Consider the following 21,387-nt stretch of genomic DNA (forward strand, 5'->3'; position numbering starts at 1 on the left):
AGGCCTTTTTCATATCTCAATACATCTTTTAAAAATCTAGGTTAAGACACCTTCAATTTCTGAGAATGTTCTCAAAATGAAGCCCCTCAAGGCATGCAGGCATTTTCTGTTTCCATCTCCTGTAATCAGGGAGCCACTTTGAGTCTCAGGAGATCATTGCCTGTTCCGTTTGTTTAATAGTTATTTTTCTTCTTTAACATTCTATGAAGAATCCTCTAATTTTCTCAGCCCATAATGACCCTTGCCTTTTTGGTCTGGGGTTTTTATTTCCTCAGAGGGGTGAGAAGCTTCCAGGATTAAGGCTTCATATTTCTTGTCCAAGCCATCACTGGGCACTGTTTTTGTGTAATAAGTTAAAACTTTGGAGGTATTGCTTCAGAGAAAATTCCATTTGTGAGCAAGGCTGTGTTCATGTACCAGTTAATGCTATGGCCTTATCCCTTGACTCTCTCCTCAGTGTTCCAGAGCCACTGCCAAGGGGCAAGGGAATGTATTCTGGTGATGTTCAGAGTAACGCCTCTGCCAAATAATTTGTTTAGTTCAGAAGACAACATTATAATTATCTCAGAAAATAAAGATTTCCCTCCCCTGATGCCTGTGACTGGGGAGATGGCCCACAATCAATAGGATACACATTCCTGACAGGAATTAGTACACTGAGACAGGGAATTCTGGAGCTTCTAGGGAAAGATATGGATTTTCTGTTCAGGAACATTTGATATTTCTTCCCTTTCCAACTTAGATTTCCTTTTCTCTAAATAAAGCTGGTCCTAATTCTGAGGTGTCTGAGGAAACAGGCCACTCCCTTTGTATACAGACATGATTCCAATGCAGTATTGTGTATGAGTCTTCCCTCCTCTGCACTGTGTTTAGATATGCTAGTGTTTGGGGTGGGGTGTTGCCCCCTATCTTTGCAGAAGCGAAGATAACTGATTTTCCTCAGTGTTTGGTTTTTGAAAGGCTTGGCCAATCCCCACTGAGACATTCATTATTCCCATTGTTGCTGAAACTGTGACCTCATCATCTTGTCACTCAGGAGGTGACAGAGCTGGGACAGAGAATTCCTTTATCTTTATTCACATCTTCATGGGTGGGTTTGAATCAGGCACCGGCTTTCATCTGAATGTGGCCTTTTGGCTCTATATCCTCTTTACCATGACTGTTCTTTCCATCATCTTTTTCTTATTTTCCCCTTCTTCAGTGAAGCTGATGAACACATAAGGAAATGCAAGTCTTAATGTGCAGCCTAGAAGAGGAGGGAGAGATCCACTAAAACGTGAGGTACTTGAAAATATGTTCCTTACTACATGATCTGGGAGAACAATTCTTATCTCTGAGCTTTAAAGCTTTTCAATGACCCCGGGCTAAGAGTTCTTAGAAACCATACTGTCATGTATGTTGGAAATACTTGATGGACAGAGGTCAGGACTGGGCCAGGAAGTCAGTGCCTGGTATGCCTGTGGAGGGTGAGGAAATATGTGGGTCCCTGACTGAGCTGAGCCTAATGCCCAGGTTTAAGAATATGAAAAACTCCATAGAATCTGGGGATCTATGAGACAGTTGCCAGGAACTTGCTCCTGATCCAGGGAACTTTGTCTTAGTCTTGCTCAGATACAGATGCACCCTGCATAATGCTGTGTATAAGAATAAAGAGGACAACATTATAAAGATGGACTGTTTGGGAAGGCCAGGTAAGTATTCTTTGCCTTTAACCTCTTTTTCTGCACAAAAAGCTGGTAGCTCTGGTGGGTTCCAAAGCCCACAAACTAGGTAGTTTAGACATGCACAAACCTGGTCTTGGTGAGAGGGTCTGCAAATAATCTCCCCTTCCTTCTTCAGAGCGTTCTTTCTAGTGAGAACATTTGCCAAACTGAGTTTTTGTTCTGAGCTGCCATTAACTCCTATGGGTGGAAACTTGTCTCCTTTTTGTCTATTTCTGTGATGTTTCTATTAAAGGGCCCTTTTAACTCCTATGAAATTTTTCCATATTATGTTAACAGTGAAAGGAAATGAAAGATTCCTTTTCAGGAATTCATAACCAAGCAGTAGTTGTAAATTTGATTTTGAAATAGAAATAAAGATAGAAGGATTCTGGCATCTGTAGAGATGAGACCTTTAGAAAAAAATTGAAAATGATTCTGATCATCTGTTGACCATAGCTCCCACAAACTGTGTACATGAGGCAGCCTACCTCTCCAGGTAGGGTCAGTTCTCCCATCCTTTGTGTGTTCCATGACTCTTCATGGCATCACAGAGAGAGAACACACCAGATTCTTGAGTTCTCTGTGTCTACCATATCTTACACTTGGTATGAATATTACATGTTCTGCCGATGCTCTGACCAAGTTTCCCTCACACAAAATTGAAATGTCTGGTATATAAAAGGCTCTTGTATTGCTTTGATGTCAGTAAAACAGATGGGAAATAAATTTTTGATGGGATAAATGGTTGGATTTAAGAATATTTTTCATCAACTCAAGAGAAGAGTGGTTAGACCATGTGTTTGTATTTGTCCCATTCCCAACATAACCAAAGTGTATGGTGGTATTAATTGTAAACAACCACAACGTCTATCCCAACATTGCCATTAAGTAAATGAGAACATAAAATTTGTTATTGTAGTTGGAGAAGTTAAGTGAATTGCCCCAAATTTCATGTGAAGTCACTGTAGCTCTCGGTCATTTATATAAATGTCTCCACTTTCCCAATTCGTGTTTCACTTCACCACTCTACTACCGTCCTTGAGACCTTTGCTTGCCCATAGAGCCCAACGTAGAACAACAATAGCTCAAGTGATAATTTTAAAAGAGTCAAATGGGTGGCTTTGTCTAGGATTTTTCCCTATTGAAGCAATGAGAGGTATTGCCCTCGTGGAGGGATGAAGAGACACAGCTTTATCATCCACGGCCTCTTGTAAGTGGCCAAGGAAAGCTGAAGTTAGTACAACTATCCTTTCTGAGAATTCAGAATCTGAGTAGCTCCTATCTCTCTTTTACATCAGCTTTGCCCTTTGCAAGGCATTACTGTCATCCCCCTTTATCCTCACAGAGGCTGGCTAAAGCTTGGGTTCAGTGGTTATCCCTCTCTCCTGCCTCATTCTTGGTCACAGATGCACACATTCTTAAATTCAAATGTTAGTTCCTTGGAGTGTCACAATTTTTTTGTGCTAACTCTATGTGTGATAAAGTGTGGGTAATTAGTTTAGATACTAAAATACTGGCACATTTGTGATATGTTTAATCCTTATAATTTTGATTAAAACCTTCCTGATATGTAGTTTCAATAGTTAGACATCAGATTTTAGGAGAACATTATCACAAATTTTCTTTCTTTCTTTTTTTAAGATTTTATTTATTTATTCATGAGAGATACAGAGAGAGAGAGGCAGAGACACAGGCAGAGGGAGGAGAAGCAGGCTCCATGTAGGGAGCCCGACTTGGGACTCGATCCTGGGACTCCAGGATCATGCCCTGGGCAGAAGGCAGGCACTAAACCATTGAGCCCACAAATTTTCTTATTCACACACAGAAAGTTAGAGCTAGGTGAGACCACCAAAAATATAAACTCCCATTTTTCCATTTACAGATGAGAAAACTCTCTTTTCCTCTTAGTTGTATGGATGAGAGTTGCATGGTTTTTGGTGACTTTATTCATGAAGCTCAAGTAATCACTACTATTGGGGAATAAACAAGGCTGAGGTTATCCACATGGAAATTTTGGCAAATCAGGAGAGGAATGAGGGATCTCCGGAGAATAGAGCTATGTTTTCCTACCTTCCATTCCTTGTGAATTTATTCATGTTTTGCAAAGTGATATGTTTGCATCTCTATCCTTATGTTTTTATTGATTATGTAGATAGGGAGATAGTTCTATAGTTGTTATCTGGCTATATCTCTTATGGTAATTACTTACCAGAATATGGTCCATGAGCCACATATTTCTATCCTGATATAAAGGCTGTGAGATATTTGTTGATACCCTGAAATATCTGCAATCTGAGTCTCTTGAAATTGTGTCTGCCTAAATAGGGTTCTGTCATTTTGCTGCATTAAGCTGAACCAAGGAGTGTTCCTTTTGCTTTAGGCCATCCTCTTCAGCCTCCAGGGAGAGAAGCTCTGAGAGGAGAGGAAGCTGAGATGAGACAAGATCACTCACTGTGAAGGTGGTAGGAGACAGAACCCAGGAAGTCTGCCCTGTAACATCAGTTTGACAGTGGCTAAACCTGTAAGGGATCCTCTGTGATGTCATGTTTCAGGCAGGAAAGAGCTTCTCAGACCCTCTTTATCTATTTGTACTGAAATGAAATGGATAATAAACACTTAGATATTCTCAGAAAAGTGCTATGTTATAAGGAATTCTTTGCAGAATATCTATCCTCTTTCATATTAATTCTTTTAATAAATCAAAATCCCAAACACACTTCTGTTGTCCTACATGAAGGAACTGTGTTACTTCATTTCTCAAGGCAGCATGTGGTTTTACTCGTCCAGGTGAAGAGATGCTCATGGTTTTTATCAGAATAAGAAGACGCTGAATCCGGGACCAGAACCGAGCCCTTCCTCCATCCACCCAAAATGATTTCACTGCCAAATCGTACATATTCTAAAGTGTTTTGCCCAGATTAGCACTTTCTTGTACAAATGTCATTCTGCTCTCCTGTCGTACAATGGAATATTGTTTCAAGGATAGATGCGTGGGGAAGGAGTTTGCTGCAGCTTTTAGGGTCTCATTCCTCCCTAAACCTCTTGTCCTCCCCCCCCAAATATTACTCCTCTATTACCAAGTTAAACTAATTTTATCTCTCTTCCACATAAGCACACACTTCTTCATCTTCACCTACCACATACATTTGTTTACCAAGTCCTACTGTTTCTTTGCTCTTGCTCTCTGTCCACCTTCCTTAACCAAAGGCAATATCTTTGTCATGGTCCTGAAGCACTCTATTGTTTGCCTGTGCAATTATAACAGCTCCACAATTCAGATTATGGAACTAAACTGTCCCCTTTTCATGCTATGCTCCACATTTCATTATAGTTAGCCTAAAAATCATGTTTCACCATGTCCTTGCTTTCTAAAAAGGTTTCTGTTGGCTCTTCACCAACTCTATCTGTGCTTTTATACTTTGGCATCTACCGGATCCACTTCCAGACTGAAAAAGAATGAAGATTCCCTGATGCAATCTCTGTAATTTTGAAGAAGCATATTTTAAGAAGCACATGTGACAAAGACTCTTTGCTCACTCCAAAATCTGTGCTTTTCTTCATCCTGAGCAAATGGCTTTTTAGCAAGAGATTATGCTTCTTAACTTACCCTGCAACAAGTAGCAGCAATGTGATAAATGTTAACCAATGGAATGCTAACAAATGATCCATGTTAAATCCATATCATTGGCTAAAAGGAAAATGTTTTCTCTGTTCTTGAGGTGGAAAGGGAACCAACTGAGGTCACCTTAGAAGTCCTGTTTATTTTATTATTTTTAAAAGATTTTATTTATTTGTTCATGAGAGACGGAGAGAGAGGCAGAGACATAGACAGAGGGAGAAGCAGGCTCCATATGGGTAGCCCAATGAGGGACTTGATCCCTGAACCCTGGGATCATGACCTGAACCAAAGGCAGAAGCTCAACCACCCAGGGACCCCAGAAGCCCTGTGTAGAGGAAGGAGAACAGCTTTTCTAGCCAGGATTCTTGGGGTAATTTGTAGAGTAGAGGCCACCTCTTGCCCCTGCACATTTCCCTTAGGGAGAATAAACTTCTTTGTTCATTAATCACCATATTTTTTGTCTTCTTTCTTAGAGTTGCCTGGCCTTTACTATAACTTTACATTCTTCTGTTCATGATGTTTAGTATATCACAAGAACTGTTGACCCAGGGTTTCAAACACCACCGTTCTTAAAGGACCACCACAATCTGACTCACCTAACATGTAGCTTAGGCACCAACAGTATACACACACACACACACACACACACACACACATACACACACACACACATTTTACTATTACCTGAGCACTGTAGTCCTTTACTCAATTTTTTTAAACTTATTTAACTTATTTAACTTATTTTCATACCAGTGTGCATTATTCCTTTCCCTGAATGGTCTTCCCTTATAAATGTCCCGTACCTTTCCTTTTTCTCAGATATTCTTTTTTCACTTAAGAGTTTACCTTAAAAACTGTTGGATCAAAGAGGGCCAAAAAATGTTTAAAGCTTAAAAACAAAATTAATTTGGCTTTCACTTGCATAGCAGATTTATTTGGTGCTGCTGGCTAATGGAACTTCTTCCCATCCTATGATTCTTCCACCCACTTGGGTGGTCAGTCATCTGTATTCACTCTGTGAAAAGGAGAAAGAGGATGAACAATGCATAGAAGTGGGCCACATTCTATTGGTGACACTCAGTCACATAATCACACTTATTTGTAATAAATGCTGAGAAATATAGATGGAGTATATACTAAAAATCATATTATTTATAAGAAGGGGACAGAATATGGTGTACCACTAACGATCTTGTTAAGATGAAAGAGGACAATGTATAAAGAACTCCTCACCTTGACATATCACAAACTGTTGAAAAACAAAGAGAAAAATCTCAAAAACAGCAAAAGAAATATGATTTACCATGTATTAGAACACTATGATTTCTACTAGAGTTAATGGAAGTTCAAATGCAAATTATGTAGTACGAGTGAAGAATCCTTATCTCACATAAATGAACAATATACATTCACTTATATTCTAGATACAGATAAACAAAAGACTGAAAACATTCTAAAACATTAGCAGTAATTGTTGGTAGAATTATTAGCGTTTATTATTGTCCTTTTAGTATTTTCCACATTTTTTATGAAATATGTATTCATTTTCTAATAAAAGAACTAAAGTTTCCATAAATAGAAATATATCAACAGGGACACCTGGGTGCCTCAGTGGTTAAGTGTCTGCCTTTGGCTCAGGTTGTGATCCCAGAATCCTGGGATTGAGTCTCTCATCAGGCTCCCTGTGGAAAGCCTGCCTCTCCCTCTGCCTTTGTCTCACTTCTCTCTGTCTCTCATGAATAAATAAAATAAAATCTTAATATATATATGTATATGTATATATATCAGCAATTTTAAATAGGAAAACTTTTAGTGAAGGACAAAATGTTAATTAAACATATCTTAATAGGTCAGCATTAAATTTTATTTATTTATTTATTTATTTATTTATTTATTTATTTATTTTTAGCATTAAATTTTAATATTTAAACTCTCTACTACATTTCCTCACAATATTTACTGCAAACGTAATGCATGGCTAGGTCCTGGGATTTACAACAAATCTAAGGGATGAAGATTTTGCTCTCTCTTAAGAAGAAACTTTCAAAACAAGCTTCTCTCTTGGAACTGGGATAATTATTCTTTCTGACCAGATTCATAGACCAAAATATCCTGATTTACAAAATCCCTCACTCCTTGAAAGCAGAGACCCTAAATGAACAAAAGCTGTTTGGAGGCTTAAAGATTTAAAATTTTCCCTTATTGGGGCACCCGGCTGGCTTAGTTGGAACAGCATGGGACTCTAGATCTTGGGGTTGTGAGTTTGGAGTTGTGAGTTCAAGCCCCACATTGGGTATAGAGATTGCTAAAAAAATAAATAAACTTAAAAAAATAAAAATTTCCTTTATCATAATCTAGTCTTCATTTTCTCTATTACATCCCTTATAAGAGCTCCATGAAGCCTCTTGCTTTTTTCAAAATTATTTTACTTTTGAGACTGTAATTTGTTACAATGACTATGGGAAGAACAATATACTTAAAATCTGAGAAAGTTAAGCTAGAAGCAAGGGCAACTGACGAAACTCATCATGAATAAATCTAATAGGGATAAAAATAAAGATGACAATTCTGATATTCAATTTTGAAAATGGTGCTTTCTACATTCAAGTCTCTATTTCCATAGAGAAACTACACACACTTGAACCATAAGAACAGCCATTAGTTGGCCTCAAATAATGTTTTTCATTATTCAGTTTATTATAGTAGAAGTCTTAGTGATTGTCTTAGGCAGTTCAGGCTACTATATCAGAATACCACAAACTGGGTGGCTTATAAAAAGAGAAATTTATTTTTCAAGTTCTGGAGGTTGGAAGCCTGACATCCAGGTGGCAGCATGGTCAGGTTCTGGTGAAGGCCTTCTTTCAGGTTGTAGACTGCCAACCTCTCACTGTTATCCTCACATGGTGAAAAGAGAGTAAGAGTGTTCTCTGTGATCCCTTTTATAAGGGCACTAATTCTTGCCATAGGCCCTACTTCCTAATGCCACCATCTTGGGAGTTAAGATTTCAGTATACCAATATGGTGGGGTGGGGGGAACAGGTAACAAACATTTTGTCCATAACAATGATACAAGTAATTTAACTTTTATTATTATCAGTCTTTATCAGTTTAGCTGTTCTTTTATTGCTCGGTAAATATTGTTTGGACCAGCTTTCTATAGGGTAAGTTGACTTCCTCCTCTTCATTCAAAAGTTACTATTTCTATCAAAGACATTTGGAGGCTGATATGAAATTATAAAAGAAGGGACAATAAGTTCCTATTCTAGAAGATTTTATTTATTTATTTATTTGTTTGAGAGAGAGAGAGATAGCACAAGGGGAGGAGGGGCAGAGGGAGAAGCAGACTCTTGTCTGAGCACAGACCCCTCGGGGGGCCCGATCCCAGGACCCCAGGATCATGACTTGACCTGAAGGCAGATGCTTAACCAACTGAGCCACCCAGGCACTTCAATAAGTTCCTATTCTGAATAAAGCTGCTTGTATATATATATGAAGATGAACACACAAACAGCCCCCCCCCCCCCCGCATACACCCCTCCGCACAAAGAATTGATCACTTAGGACAGATTTAAGTGGTCTTCTTTTTTAATATTACCTTCTACGCCAAGATCTTAAGCAATTTTCTTCATGCCTTGGTAGTAAGAATTCTGAGTCCCAGGATGCGAAAACAACTTACTTGACAAAGAAACAGTTAAATAACATCAGAGTGAAAGAGGAAGGCAAAATTATATATAGTTTTGCTTTTGAAATTTTTCTGGAAATTAATCTTTAAAAAGTCTTTAGTTTAGACTCTAGTAATTCTGAATTTATGATTAATGGGGTTTAGACAGGGCAAAGATGCTCCTTTGTTTCATATGATAACTGAGTATAGGTACTCCCTGTACCTCTGAATATGTATTTGGAGATAGGGACTTTAAAGAGGAAATTAGGTAAAATGAGGCCATCTGGGTGAGCCCTAATCCAAGATGACTGACATCCTTGCAAGAAAGGAAGATTAAGAGGAGGAGGGGCAAGATGGCGGGAGAGTAGGGTCCCCAAATCACCTGTCTCCACCAAATTACCAAGAAAACCTTCAAATTATCCTGAAAATCGGGATCCCTGGGTGGCGCAGCGGTTTGGCGCCTGCCTTTGGCCCGGGGCGTGATCCTGGAGACCCGGGATCGAATCCCACATCGGGCTCCCGGTGCATGGAGCCTGCTTCTCCCTCTGCCTGTGTCTCTGCCTCTCTCTCTCTGTGTGTGTGACTATCATAAATAAATAAAAATTAAAAAAAAAAAATTATCCTGAAAATCTATGAATTCGGCCTGAGAATTAAAGAGAGAACACCTGGAATGCTACAGTGAGAAGAGTTCGCGCTTCTATCAAGGTAGGAAGACGGGGAAAAAGAAGTAAAGAAACAAAGGCCTCCAAGGGGGAGGGGCCCCGCGAGGAGCCGGGCTGAGGCCGGGGCGAGTGTCCCCAGGACAGGAGAGCCCCGTCCCGGAGGAGCAGGAGCTGCACCGACCTTCCCGGGCGGAAAGGGGCTCGCGGGGAGTTGGAGCAGGACCCAGGAGGGCAGGGGTGCCCTCGGGCTCCCGGGGACAGTAACAGCAACTGCGCGCCCAGGAGAGTGCGCCGAGCTCCCTAAGGGCTGCAGCGCGCACGGCGGGACCCGGAGCAGCTCGGGTGGCTCGGGGGCGGCTCCGCGGAGGGGGCTGCGGGGCGGGAGCAGCTCGGGGGGCTCGGGGGCGGCTCCGCGGAGGGGGCTGCGGGGCGGGAGCAGCTCGGGGGGCTCGGGGGCGGCTCCGCGGAGGGGGCTGCGGGGCGGGAGCGCGACTCCAACAGCGCAGGCCCCGGAGCACAGGGCGCCGGGACACAGCCCAGGATCCTGCCTCCCCCCGGGACAGGCAGAGGCCGGGAGGGCCCAGGACAGCGAGGACGCTCCTGCCCCAGCTGAGCAGATCAGCGGCCCCGCCCGGAGCCTCCAGGCCCTGCAGACGGAGAGCTTCGTGGTTCCTGCCGGAGCTGAATCCAGGTTTCCAGAGCTGGGCCCGCCAATAGGGCTGTTGCTCCTGGGGCCTCACGGGGTAAACAACCCCCACTGAGCCCTGCACCAGGCAGGGGCAGAGCAGCTCCCCCAAGTGCTAACACCTGAAAATCAGCACAGCAGGCCCCTCCCCCAGAAGACCAGCTAGACGGACAAGTGTCAGGGGAAGCCAAGGGACTTAAAGTACACAGAATCAGAAGATACTTCCCCGTGGTTCTTTTGTTTTGTTTTATTTTGTTTTGTTTTGCTTTTTGATTTGTTTCCTTCCCCCACCCCCTGTTTTTTTTCCTTTCTTTCTTTTTCTTTCTCTTCTTCTTTTTTTTCGTTTTTTTCTTCCCTTTTTTTCTCCTCTTTCTCTTTTCTTTCCTTCTTTCTCTCCTCTCTTTTTCTCCTTTTCCCAATACAACTTGCTTTTGGCCACTCTGCACTGAGCAAAATGACTAGAAGGAAAACCTCACCTCAAAAGAAAGAATCAGAAACAGTCCTCTCTCCCACAGAGTTACAAAATTTGGATTACAATTCGATGTCAGAAAGCCAATTCAGAAGCACTATTATACAGCTACTGGTGGCTCTAGAAAAAAGCATAAAAGACTCAAGAGACTTCATGACTGCAGAATTTAGATCCAATCAGGCAGAAATTAAAAATCAATTGAATGAGATGCAATCCAAACTAGAAGTCCTAATGACGAAGGGTTAATGAGGTGGAAGAACGAGTGAGTGACATAGAAGACAAGTTTATAGCAAAGAGGGAAACTGAGGAAAAAAGAGACAAACAATTAAAAGACCATGAAGATAGATTAAGGGAAATAAACGACAGCCTGAGGAAGAAAAACTTACATTTAATTGGTGTTCCCCGAGGGTGCCGAAAGGGCCAGAAGGGCCAGAATATGTATTTGAACAAATTCTAGCTGAAAACTTTCCTAATCTGGGAAGGGAAACAGGCATTCAGATCCAGGAAATAGAAAGATCCCCCCCTAAAATCAATAAAAACCATTCAACACCTCGACATTTAATAGTGAAGCTTGCAAATTCCAAAGATGAAGAGAAGATCCTTAAAGCCGCAAGAGGCAAGAAATCCCTGACTTTTATGGGGAGGAGTATTAGGGTAACAGCAGACCTCTCCACAGAGACCTGGCAGGCCAGAAAGGGCTGGCAGGATATATTCAGGGTCCTAAATGAGAAGAACATGCAACCAAGAATCCTTTATCCAGCAAGGCTCTCATTCAAAATGGAAGGAGAGATAAAGAGCTTCCAAGACAGGCAGCAACTGAAAGAATATGTGACCTCCAAACCAGCTCTGCAAGAAATTTTAAGGGGGACTCTTAAAATTCCCCTTTAAGAAGAAGTTCAGTGGAACAATCCACAAAAACAAGGACTGAATAGATATCATGATGACACTAAACTCATATCTCTCAATAGTAACTCTGAATGTGAACGGGCTTAATAGCGCAGGGTTTCAGACTGGATAAAAAAACAGGACCCATCTATTTGCTGTCTACAAGAGACTCATTTTATTTATTTATTTATTTATTTTTATTTTTTTATTTATTTATGATAGTCACAGAGAGAGAGAGAGAGGCAGAGACATAGGCAGAGGGAGAAGCAGGCTCCATGCACCGGGAGCCCGACGTGGGATTCGATCCCGGGTCTCCAGGATCGCGCCCTGGGCCAAAGGCAGGCGCTAAACCGCTGTGCCACCCAGGGATCCCGAGAGACTCATTTTAGACAGAAGGACACCTACAGCCTGAAAATAAAAGGTTGGAGAACCATTTACCATTCGAATGGTCCTAAAAAGAAAGCAGCGGTAGCCATCCTTATATCAGATAAACTAAAATTTACCCCAAAGACTGTAGTGAGAGATGAAGAGGGACACTATATCATACTTAAAGGATCTATTCAACAAGAGGACTTAACAATCCTCAATATATATGCCCCGAATGTGGGAGCTGCCAAATATATAAATCAATTATTAACCAAAGTGAAGAAATACTTAGATAATAATACACTTATACTTGGTGACTTCAATCTAGCTCTTTCTATACTCAATAGGTCTTCTAAGCATAACATCTCCAAAGAAACGAGAGCTTTAAATGATACACTGGACCAGATAGATTTCACAGATATCTACAGAACTTTACATCCAAACTCAACTGAATACACATTCTTCTCAAGTGCACATGGAACTTTCTCCAGAATACACCACATATTGGGTCACAAATCGGGTCTGAACTGATACCAAAAGATTGGGATCATCCCCTGCATATTCTCAGACCATAATTCCTTGAAATTAGAACTAAATCACAACAAGAAGTTTGGAAGGACCTCAAACACGTGGAGTTTAAGGAACATCCTGCTAAAAGATGAAAGGGTCAATCAGGAAATTAAGGAAGAATTAAAAAGATTCATGGAAACTAATGAGAATGAAGATACAACCGCTCAAAATCTTTGGGATGCAGCAAAAGCAGCCCTAAGGGGGAAATACATCGCAATACAAGCATCCATTCAAAAACTGGAAAGATCTCAAATACAAAAGCTAACCTTACACATAAAGGAGCTAGAGAAAAAACAGCAAATAGATCTTACACCCAGGAGAAGAAGGGAGTTAATAAAGATTCGAGCAGAACTCAACGAAATCGAGACCAGAAGAACTGTGGAACAGATCAACAGAACCAGGAGTTGGTTCTTTGAAAGAATTAATAAGATAGATAAACCGTTAGCCAGCCTTATTAAAAAGAAGAGAGAGAAGACTCAAATTAATAAAATCATGAATGAGAAAGGAGAGATCACTACCAACACCAAGGAAATACAAACGATTTTAAAAACATATTATGAACAGCTATATGCCAATAAATTAGGCAATCTAGACGAAATGGACGCATTCCTGGAAAGCCACATACTACCAAAACTGGAACAGGAAGAAATAGAAAACCTTAACAGGCCAATAACCAAGGAGGAAATTGAAGCAGTCATCAAAAACCTCCCAAGACACAAGAGTCCAGGGCCAGATGGCTTCCCAGGGGAATTCTATCAAACGTTTAAAGAAGAAACCATACTTATTCTCCTAAAGCTGTTTGGAAAGATAGAAAGAGATGGAGTACTTCCAAATTCATTCTATGAGGCCAGCATCACCTTAATTTCAAAACCAGACAAAGACCCCACCAAAAAGGAGAATTACAGACCAATATCCCTGATGAACATGGATGCAAAAATTCTCAACAAGATACTGGCCAATAGGATCCAACAATACATTAAGAAAATTATCCACCATGACCAAGTAGGATTTATCCCCGGGATGCAAGGCTGGTTCAACACCCGTAAAATAATCAATGTGATTCATCATATCAGCAAGAGAAAAACCAAGAACCATATGATCCTCTCATTAGATGCAGAGAAAGCATTTGACAAAATACAGCATCCATTCCTGATCAAAACTCTTCAGAGTGTAGGAATAGAGGGAACATTCCTCTACATCTTAAAAGCCATCTACGAAAAGCCCACGGCAAATATCATTCTCAATGGGGAAGCACTGGGAGCCTTTCCCCTAAGATCAGGAACACGACAGGGATGTCCACTCTCACCACTGCTATTCAACATAGTACTGCAAGTCCTAGCCTCAGCAATCAGACAACAAAAAGACATTAAAGGCGTTCAAATTGGCAAAGAAGAAGTCAAACTCTCCCTCTTCACAGATGACATGATACTCTACATAGAAAACCCAAAAGTCTCCACCCCAAGATTGCTAGAACTCATACAGCAATTTGGTAGCGTTGCAGGATACAAAATCAATGCCCAGAAATCAGTGGCATTTCTATACACTAACAATGAGACTGAAGAAAGAGAAATTAAGGAGTCAATCCCATTTACAATTGCACCCAAAAGCATAAGATACCTAGGAATAAACCTAACCAAAGATGTAAAGGATCTATACCCTCAAAACTACAGAACGCTTCTGAAAGAAATTGAGGAAGACACAAAGAGATGGAAAAATATTCCATGCTCATGGATTGGCAGAATTAATATTGTGAAAATGTCAATGTTACCCAGGGCAATTTACACGTTTAATGCAATCCCTATCAAAATACCATGGACTTTCTTCAGAGAGTTAGAACAAATTATTTTAAGATTTGTGTGGAATCAGAAAAGATCCCGAATAGCCAGGGGAATTTTAAAAAAGAAAACCATATCTGGGGGCATCACAATGCCAGATTTCAGGTTGTACTACAAAGCTGTGATCATCAAGACAGTGTGGTACTGGCACAAAAACAGACACATAGATCAATGGAACAGAATAGAGAACCCAGAAGTGGACCCTGAACTTTATGGTCAACTAATATTCGATAAAGGAGGAAAGACTATCCATTGGAAGAAAGACAGTCTCTTCAATATTGGACATCCACATGCAGAAGAATGAAACTAGACCACTCTCTTTCACCATACACAAAGATAAACTCAAAATGGATGAAAGATCTAAATGTGAGACAAGATTCCATCAAAATCCTAGAGAAGAATACAGGCAACACCCTTTTTGAATTCGGCCACAGTAACTTCTTGCAAGATACATCCATGAAGGCAAAAGAATCAAAAGCAAAAATGAACTATTGGGACTTCATCAAGATAAGAAGCTTTTGCACAGCAAAGGATACAGTCAACAAAACTCAAAGACAACCTACAGAATGGGAGAAGATATTTGCAAATGACGTATCAGATAAAGGGCTAGTTTCCAAGATCTATAAAGAACTTATCAAACTCAACACCAAAGAAACAAACAATCCTATCATGAAATGGGCAAAAGACATGAAGAGAAATCTCACAGAGGAAGACACAGACATGGCCAACATGCACATGAGAAAATGCTCTGCATCACTTGCCATCAGGGAAATACAAATCAAAACCACCATGAGATACCACCTCACACCAGTGAGAATGGGGAAAATTAACAAGGCAGGAAACCACAAATGTTGGAGAGGATGCGGAGAAAAGGGAACCCTCTTACACTGTTGGTAGGAATGTGAACTGGTGCAGCCACTCTGGAAAACTGTGTGGAGGTTCCTCAAAGAGTTAAAAATAGACCTGCCCTACGACCCAGCAATTGCACTGTTGGGGATTTACCCCAAAGATTCAGATGCAATGAAACGCCGGGACACCTGCACCCCGATGTTTCTATCAGCAATGTCCACAATAGCCAAACTGTAGAAGGATCCTCGGTGTCCATCGAAAGATGAATGGATAAAGAAGATGTGGTTTATGTATACAATGGAATATTCCTCAGCCATTAGAAATGACAAATACCCACCATTTGCTTCAACGTGGATGGAACTGGAGGGTATTATGCTGAGTGAAGTAAGTCAATCGGAGAAGGACAAACATTATATGTTCTCATTCATTTGGGGAATATAAATAATAGTGAAAGGGAATATAAGGGAAGGGAGAAGAAATGTGTGGGAAATATCAGAAAGGGAGACAGAACGTAAAGACTGCGATCTCTGGGAAACGAACTAGGGGTGGTAGAAGGGGAGGAGGACGGGGGGTGGGAGTGAATGAGTGACGGGCACTGGGGGTTATTCTGTATGTTAGTAAATTGAACACCAATAAAAATAAATTAAAAAAATAAAATAAAATAAATAAAAAACAAACAACCAACCAAAAAAAAAAAAAAGGAAGATTAGGACACAAAAACACCCAGACCAAGGGGTGAATATGTGAGGACACAGAGATATGGTGGTATATATAAACCTTATCTATAAACCAGTGAGAGGCTTCCAAAGAAACTAAAACTGCTGACACTTTTATCTCAGACTTCTAGCCTATAAAACTGTGAGAAAATATATTTATGTTGTTTAAACCTCTCAGTCTATGGTATTTTATAATGGCACCCTTGGCTCACTGATAGACTATGCACAATAATAAACTAAACAGAATTCCTGAGGAAAAATGTTTTCTAACATAGAAACTTAATTTTAAGTCTGTTAAAAATAACATTTGTAGTATCTATTTGCAAAGAATAATTGTGCTAATACAAATTACTGGTTATTAAAATTGGTTTAGAATAATCTAGACTTAATCCTTTGTCCTTCACATCATATAGATGGAAACATAAGGTACACATTTAAAGAATACATTTCAGTTTAAACTTTTCAATGAGTTTTTCCAGATAGAGAAATTAATATCATCATCAATAAATAAGGAATGGCATATGACTAGGAAGGAGGCTGCAACCATATATACAATTAAGTTCCAGTATTACTTAGAATAGTAACTACTACATCATATCTGATCTAGTTACCATCTAAATGGTTTTCATGTACTTCATCTCTAATTTTTCTTTTTTTCCTTTCATAAGAAATATTTATTTCTTTATTTTAGAGATGAGTGGAGGGAGGGGCCGAAGGAGTGGGAGAGAGAAGCCCAAGCAGACTCCAAGGTCAGTGTGGAGCCTGATGTGAGGCTCAATCCCAAGATCCTGAAATCATGACCTGGGCCGAAAACAAGAGTCAGATGCCCAACCAACTGAGCCACCCAGGTACCCCTTGCCTCTGATTTTTCTAACATTTTTCTCTTATTTTGGTAATTTATTTTTGAGAGGAAAAGGAAAAAGAGAAATGCAAGCTCATTCACTTGAGTGCTTGGGTCAAATCTGGAATAGTTTTATGCTGATGATGCCTGAATATTCTATAATAAAAATCAGGAGATATGACTTACATCTGCACCCTAGTATTTATCCCCATAAAAACATTCAGAATTGGTTCTGGATGACATAAGAATGAGCTTTTCAGAATTGCTACTTTACCCATGCTGGGAATTAGAAAGTTTTCTCAATGCCATTTTTAAAGCATCTAGTGCTTTCTAGTGCAGTGCTTTCCACAAGTTCATTTCCTTTCTCCATTATGCTTGGACCACCTACTCTACTCTGGGTGCAGGTAATGAATGAATGATCAGATCTCATTAAACTTTCTGATTCCTTGACACCTTAACAAAAATCATGAACAAGCTGTAATTTTAATAAGTGATGATCTGAGAACTTGAGAGAAAACATGGCTCTTTTCACAGCAGAACTCTATGTTGACTTTGACTTTCTTTCTCATTGGGTACTGTTAAGTGTTTTAGAATTGCTCTTTGGGGATCCCTGGGTGGCGCAGCGGTTTGGCGCCTGCCTTTGGCCCAAGGCACGATCCTGGAGACCCGGGATCGAATCCCACATTCGGGCTCCCGGTGCATGGAGCCTGCTTCTCCCTCTGCCTGTGTCTCTGCCTCTTTCTCTCTCTCTCTGTGACTATCATAAATAAATAAAAATTTAAAAAAAATTTAGAATTGCTCTTTATAAATATATAAATATCTGTGTATATATTTTTGAATATGTGTATATATATGTTATATATATGACATTGTATAATGAGCACTGTTTTTCTAAATCTTTAGAGCTTGTTTATTATGCTAATGATTTCTTATCAGACAAAGCCACCTACATTTAACAAATATTGAGCCCATATCATGTGGTAGGCACTGGAGATTAAAACAATAAAGAGCAATTTCAGTGCACTGAATCTGGATTGTACTTAAGAGAAGGAAGTGTGAATATCCTATCCTGTGTAACAAAAATAAAAAGAACTCCTGGAAAGTTATTAATGAGTAGTATTCAAAGCTGAGATCTAATTATCCTCTTCCTTAGTGATAGACTATCCACAACTTCAGCCAATGCTCAGAAACCAGTCCTGATAAATTCTGTAAGCTTTCTATAAGAATAACTTCCTCATCACTCATACTCTTCCAGAAGGAAACTTTGAATGTTTAAAAGACTGAGGATATAAATCGGTCCTATAATATACATGGTAACATTAAGATAGGGGAAAAAAAAGGATGCCAAATTCGGTGAGAGGAGATCTGTGTGTTGAGTTTCATTGATTGAGTAATACCTCTCAAATTACCCAGTAAGCTTAAGAAGCCCGAAGTCATTTTGAGGCTTCCAAGGCAGGAGGAACTTCCAGCAAGCAGAGCTATCATGGATGCTGATGCCATCTAAAAAAAAGGCAAAATTATCTGTATTACCTAGTAGGAGAATACTTCCCTACAGAGGGAGGAACTGTTAGGTGCAGTCTTTGAGCAGCTCGGAAAATACAATAGAGCAAGAAATGCATATCACATAACTAATGATCATGCTCAGATATTGTTTCCTTTTTCTGTCTTTTTTTTTTGTCAGTCCTTTTTTTAATTGGAGTTCAATTTGCCAACATATAGCATAACACCCAGTGCTCAGCCCATCAAGTGCCCCCCTCAGTGCCCATCCCCTCAGTGCCCAGTCACCCTCACCACCTGCCCACCTCCCTTTCCACCACCCCTTGTTCATTTCCCAGAGTTAGGAGTCTCTCATGTTCTGTCTCTTTCTGATATCTCCCACTCATTTCTCTCCTTTCCCCTTTATTCCCTTTCACTATTTTTTTATATTCCCCAAATGAATGAGACCATATAATGTTTGTCCTTCTCCGATTGACTTACTTCACTCAGCATAATACCCTCATTTCCATCCACGTTGAAGCAAATGGTGGGTATTAGTCATTTCTAATGGCTGAGTAATATTCCATTGTATACATAGACCACATCTTCTTTATCCATTCATCTTTCGATGGACACCGAGGCTCCTTCTACAGTTTGGCTATTGTGGACATTGCTGCTAGAAACATCGGGGTGCAGGTGTCCCAGCATTTCATTGCATCTGTATCTTTGGGGTAAATCCCCAACAGTGCAATTGCTGGGTCGTAGGGCAGATCTATTTTTAAATCTTTGAGGAATCTCCACACAGTTTTCCAGAGTGGTTGTACCAGTTCACATTCCCACCAACAGTGCAAGAGTGTTCCCCTTTCTCCACATCCTCTCCAACATTTGTTGTTTCCTGCCTTGTTAATTTTCCCCATTCTCACTGGTGTGAGGTGGTATCTCATGGTGGTTTTGATTTGTATTTCCCTGATGGCAAGTGATGCGGAGCATTTTCTCATGTGCATGTTGGCCATGTCTGTGTCTTCCTCTGTGAGATTTCTCTTCATGTCTTTTGCCCATTTCATGACTGGATTGTTTGTTTCTTTGCTGTTGAGTTTAATAAGTTCTTTATAGATCTTAGATACTAGCCCTTTATCTGATACGTCATTTGCAAATATTTTCTCCCATTCTGTAGGTTGTCTTTTAGTTTTGTTGACTGTTTCTTTTGCTGTGCAGAAGCTTCTTATCTTGATGAAGTCCCAATAATTCATTTTTGCCTTTGTTTCTCTTGCCTTCTTGGATGTATCTTGCAAGAAGTTGCTGTGGCCAAGTTCAAAAAGGGTGTTGTCTGTGTTTTCCTCTAGGATTTTGATGGAATCTTATCTCACATTTAGATCTTTCATCTATTTTGAGTTTATCTTTGTGTATGGTGAAAGAGAATGGTCCAGTTTCATTCATCTGCTTGTGGATGTCCAATTTTCCCAGCATCATTTATGTAAGAGACTGTCTTTTTTCCCAGTGGATAGTCTTTCCTGCTTTGTCGAATATTAGTTGACCATAAAGTTCAGGGTCCACTTCTGGATTCCCTATTCTGTTCCATTGATCTATGTGTCTGTTTTTGTGCCAGTACCACACTGTCTTGATGACCACAGCTTTGTAATACAACCTGAAATCTAGTATTGTGATGCCCCCACCTACGGTTTTCTTTGATAATATTCCCCTGGCTACTCAGGGTCTTTTCTGATTCCACACAAATCTTAAGATGATTTGTTCCAACTCTCTGAAGAAAGTCCATGGTATTTTGATACGGATTGCATTAAATGTGTAAATTGCCCTGGGTAACATTGACATTTTCACAATATCAATTCTTCCAATCCATGAGCATGGAATATTTTTCCATCTCTTTGTGTCTTCCTCAATTTCTTTCAGAAGTGTTCTGTAGTTTTTAGGGTATAGATCCTTTACCTCTTTGGTTAGGTTTATTCCTAGGTATCTTATGCTTTTGGGTGGAATTATAAATAGGATTGACTCCTTAATTTCTCTTTCTTCAGTCTCATTGTTAGTGTATAGAAATGCCACTGATTTCTGGGCATTGATTTTGTATGCTGCCACACTGCCAAATTGCTGTATGAGTTCTAGCAATCTTGGGGTGGAGTCTTTTGGGTTTTCTATGTACAGTATCATGTCATCTGTGAAGAGGGAGAGTTTGACTTCTTCTTTGCCAATTTGAATTCCTTTTATTTATTTATTTTGTTGTTGTTGTCTGATTGCTGAGGCTAGGACTTCCAATACTATGTTGAATAGCAGTGGTGAGAGTGGACATCCCTGTCTTGTTCCTGATCTTAGGGGAAAGGCTCCCAGTGCTTCCCCATTGAGAATGATATTTGCTGTGGGCTTTTCGTAGATGGCTTTTAAGATGCTGGGGAATGTTCCCTCTATCCCTACACTCTGAAGAGTTTTGATCAGGAATGGATGCTGTATTTTGTCAAATGTTTTCTTTGCATCTATTGAGAGGATCATAGGGTTCTTGGTTTTTCTCTTGCTGATATGATCAATCACATCAATTGCTTTATGAGTGTTGAACCAGCCTTGCATCCCAGGGATAAATCCCACTTGGTCATGGTGAATAATCTTCTTAATGTATTGTTGGATCCTATTGGCTAGTATCTTGTTGAGAGTTTTTGCATCCATGTTCATCAGGGATGTTGGTGTATAATTCTCCTTCTTGGTGGGGTCTTTGTGTGGTTTTAGAATTAAGGTGATGCTGGCCTCATAGAATGAGTTTGGAAGTACTCCATCTCTTTCTATCTTTCGGAACATCTTTAGTAGAATAGGTATGATTTCTTTTTTAAAAGTTTGATAGAATTCCCCTGGGAAGCCATCTGGCCCTGGACTTTTGTGTCTTGGGAGGCTTTTAATGACTGCTTCAATTTCCTCCCTAGTTATCAGCCTGTTCATGTTTTCTATTTCTTCCTGTTCCAGTTTTGGTAGTTTGTGGTTTTCCAGCAATGTGTCCATTTCTTCTAGATTGCCTAATTGATTGGCGTATAGCTGTTTGTAATAAGTTTTCA

General features: G+C 40.1%; 1 long non-coding RNA gene across 2 annotated transcripts in view; it reads left to right on the forward strand.

Moving 5' to 3' along the window:
• The first annotated feature begins 1,096 nt into the window (after positions 1–1,096).
• Positions 1,097–21,387, forward strand: part of LOC100684512 — a 61,637-nt gene continuing 41,346 nt past the window's right edge. The window contains exons 1-3 of one of the 2 annotated variants that reach the window (XR_005379812.1): positions 1,097–1,281; positions 1,602–1,691; positions 4,084–4,337. This is a non-coding gene — a long non-coding RNA (uncharacterized LOC100684512). Of the gene's footprint in view, positions 1,282–1,601; positions 1,692–4,083; positions 4,338–21,387 lie in introns of those variants that run through there. The other variant, XR_005379813.1, reaches the window with a different exon arrangement.

This window comes from Canis lupus, chromosome 27, assembly GCF_011100685.1.
Source record: "Canis lupus familiaris isolate Mischka breed German Shepherd chromosome 27, alternate assembly UU_Cfam_GSD_1.0, whole genome shotgun sequence".
Lineage (NCBI taxonomy): Eukaryota > Metazoa > Chordata > Mammalia > Carnivora > Canidae > Canis > Canis lupus.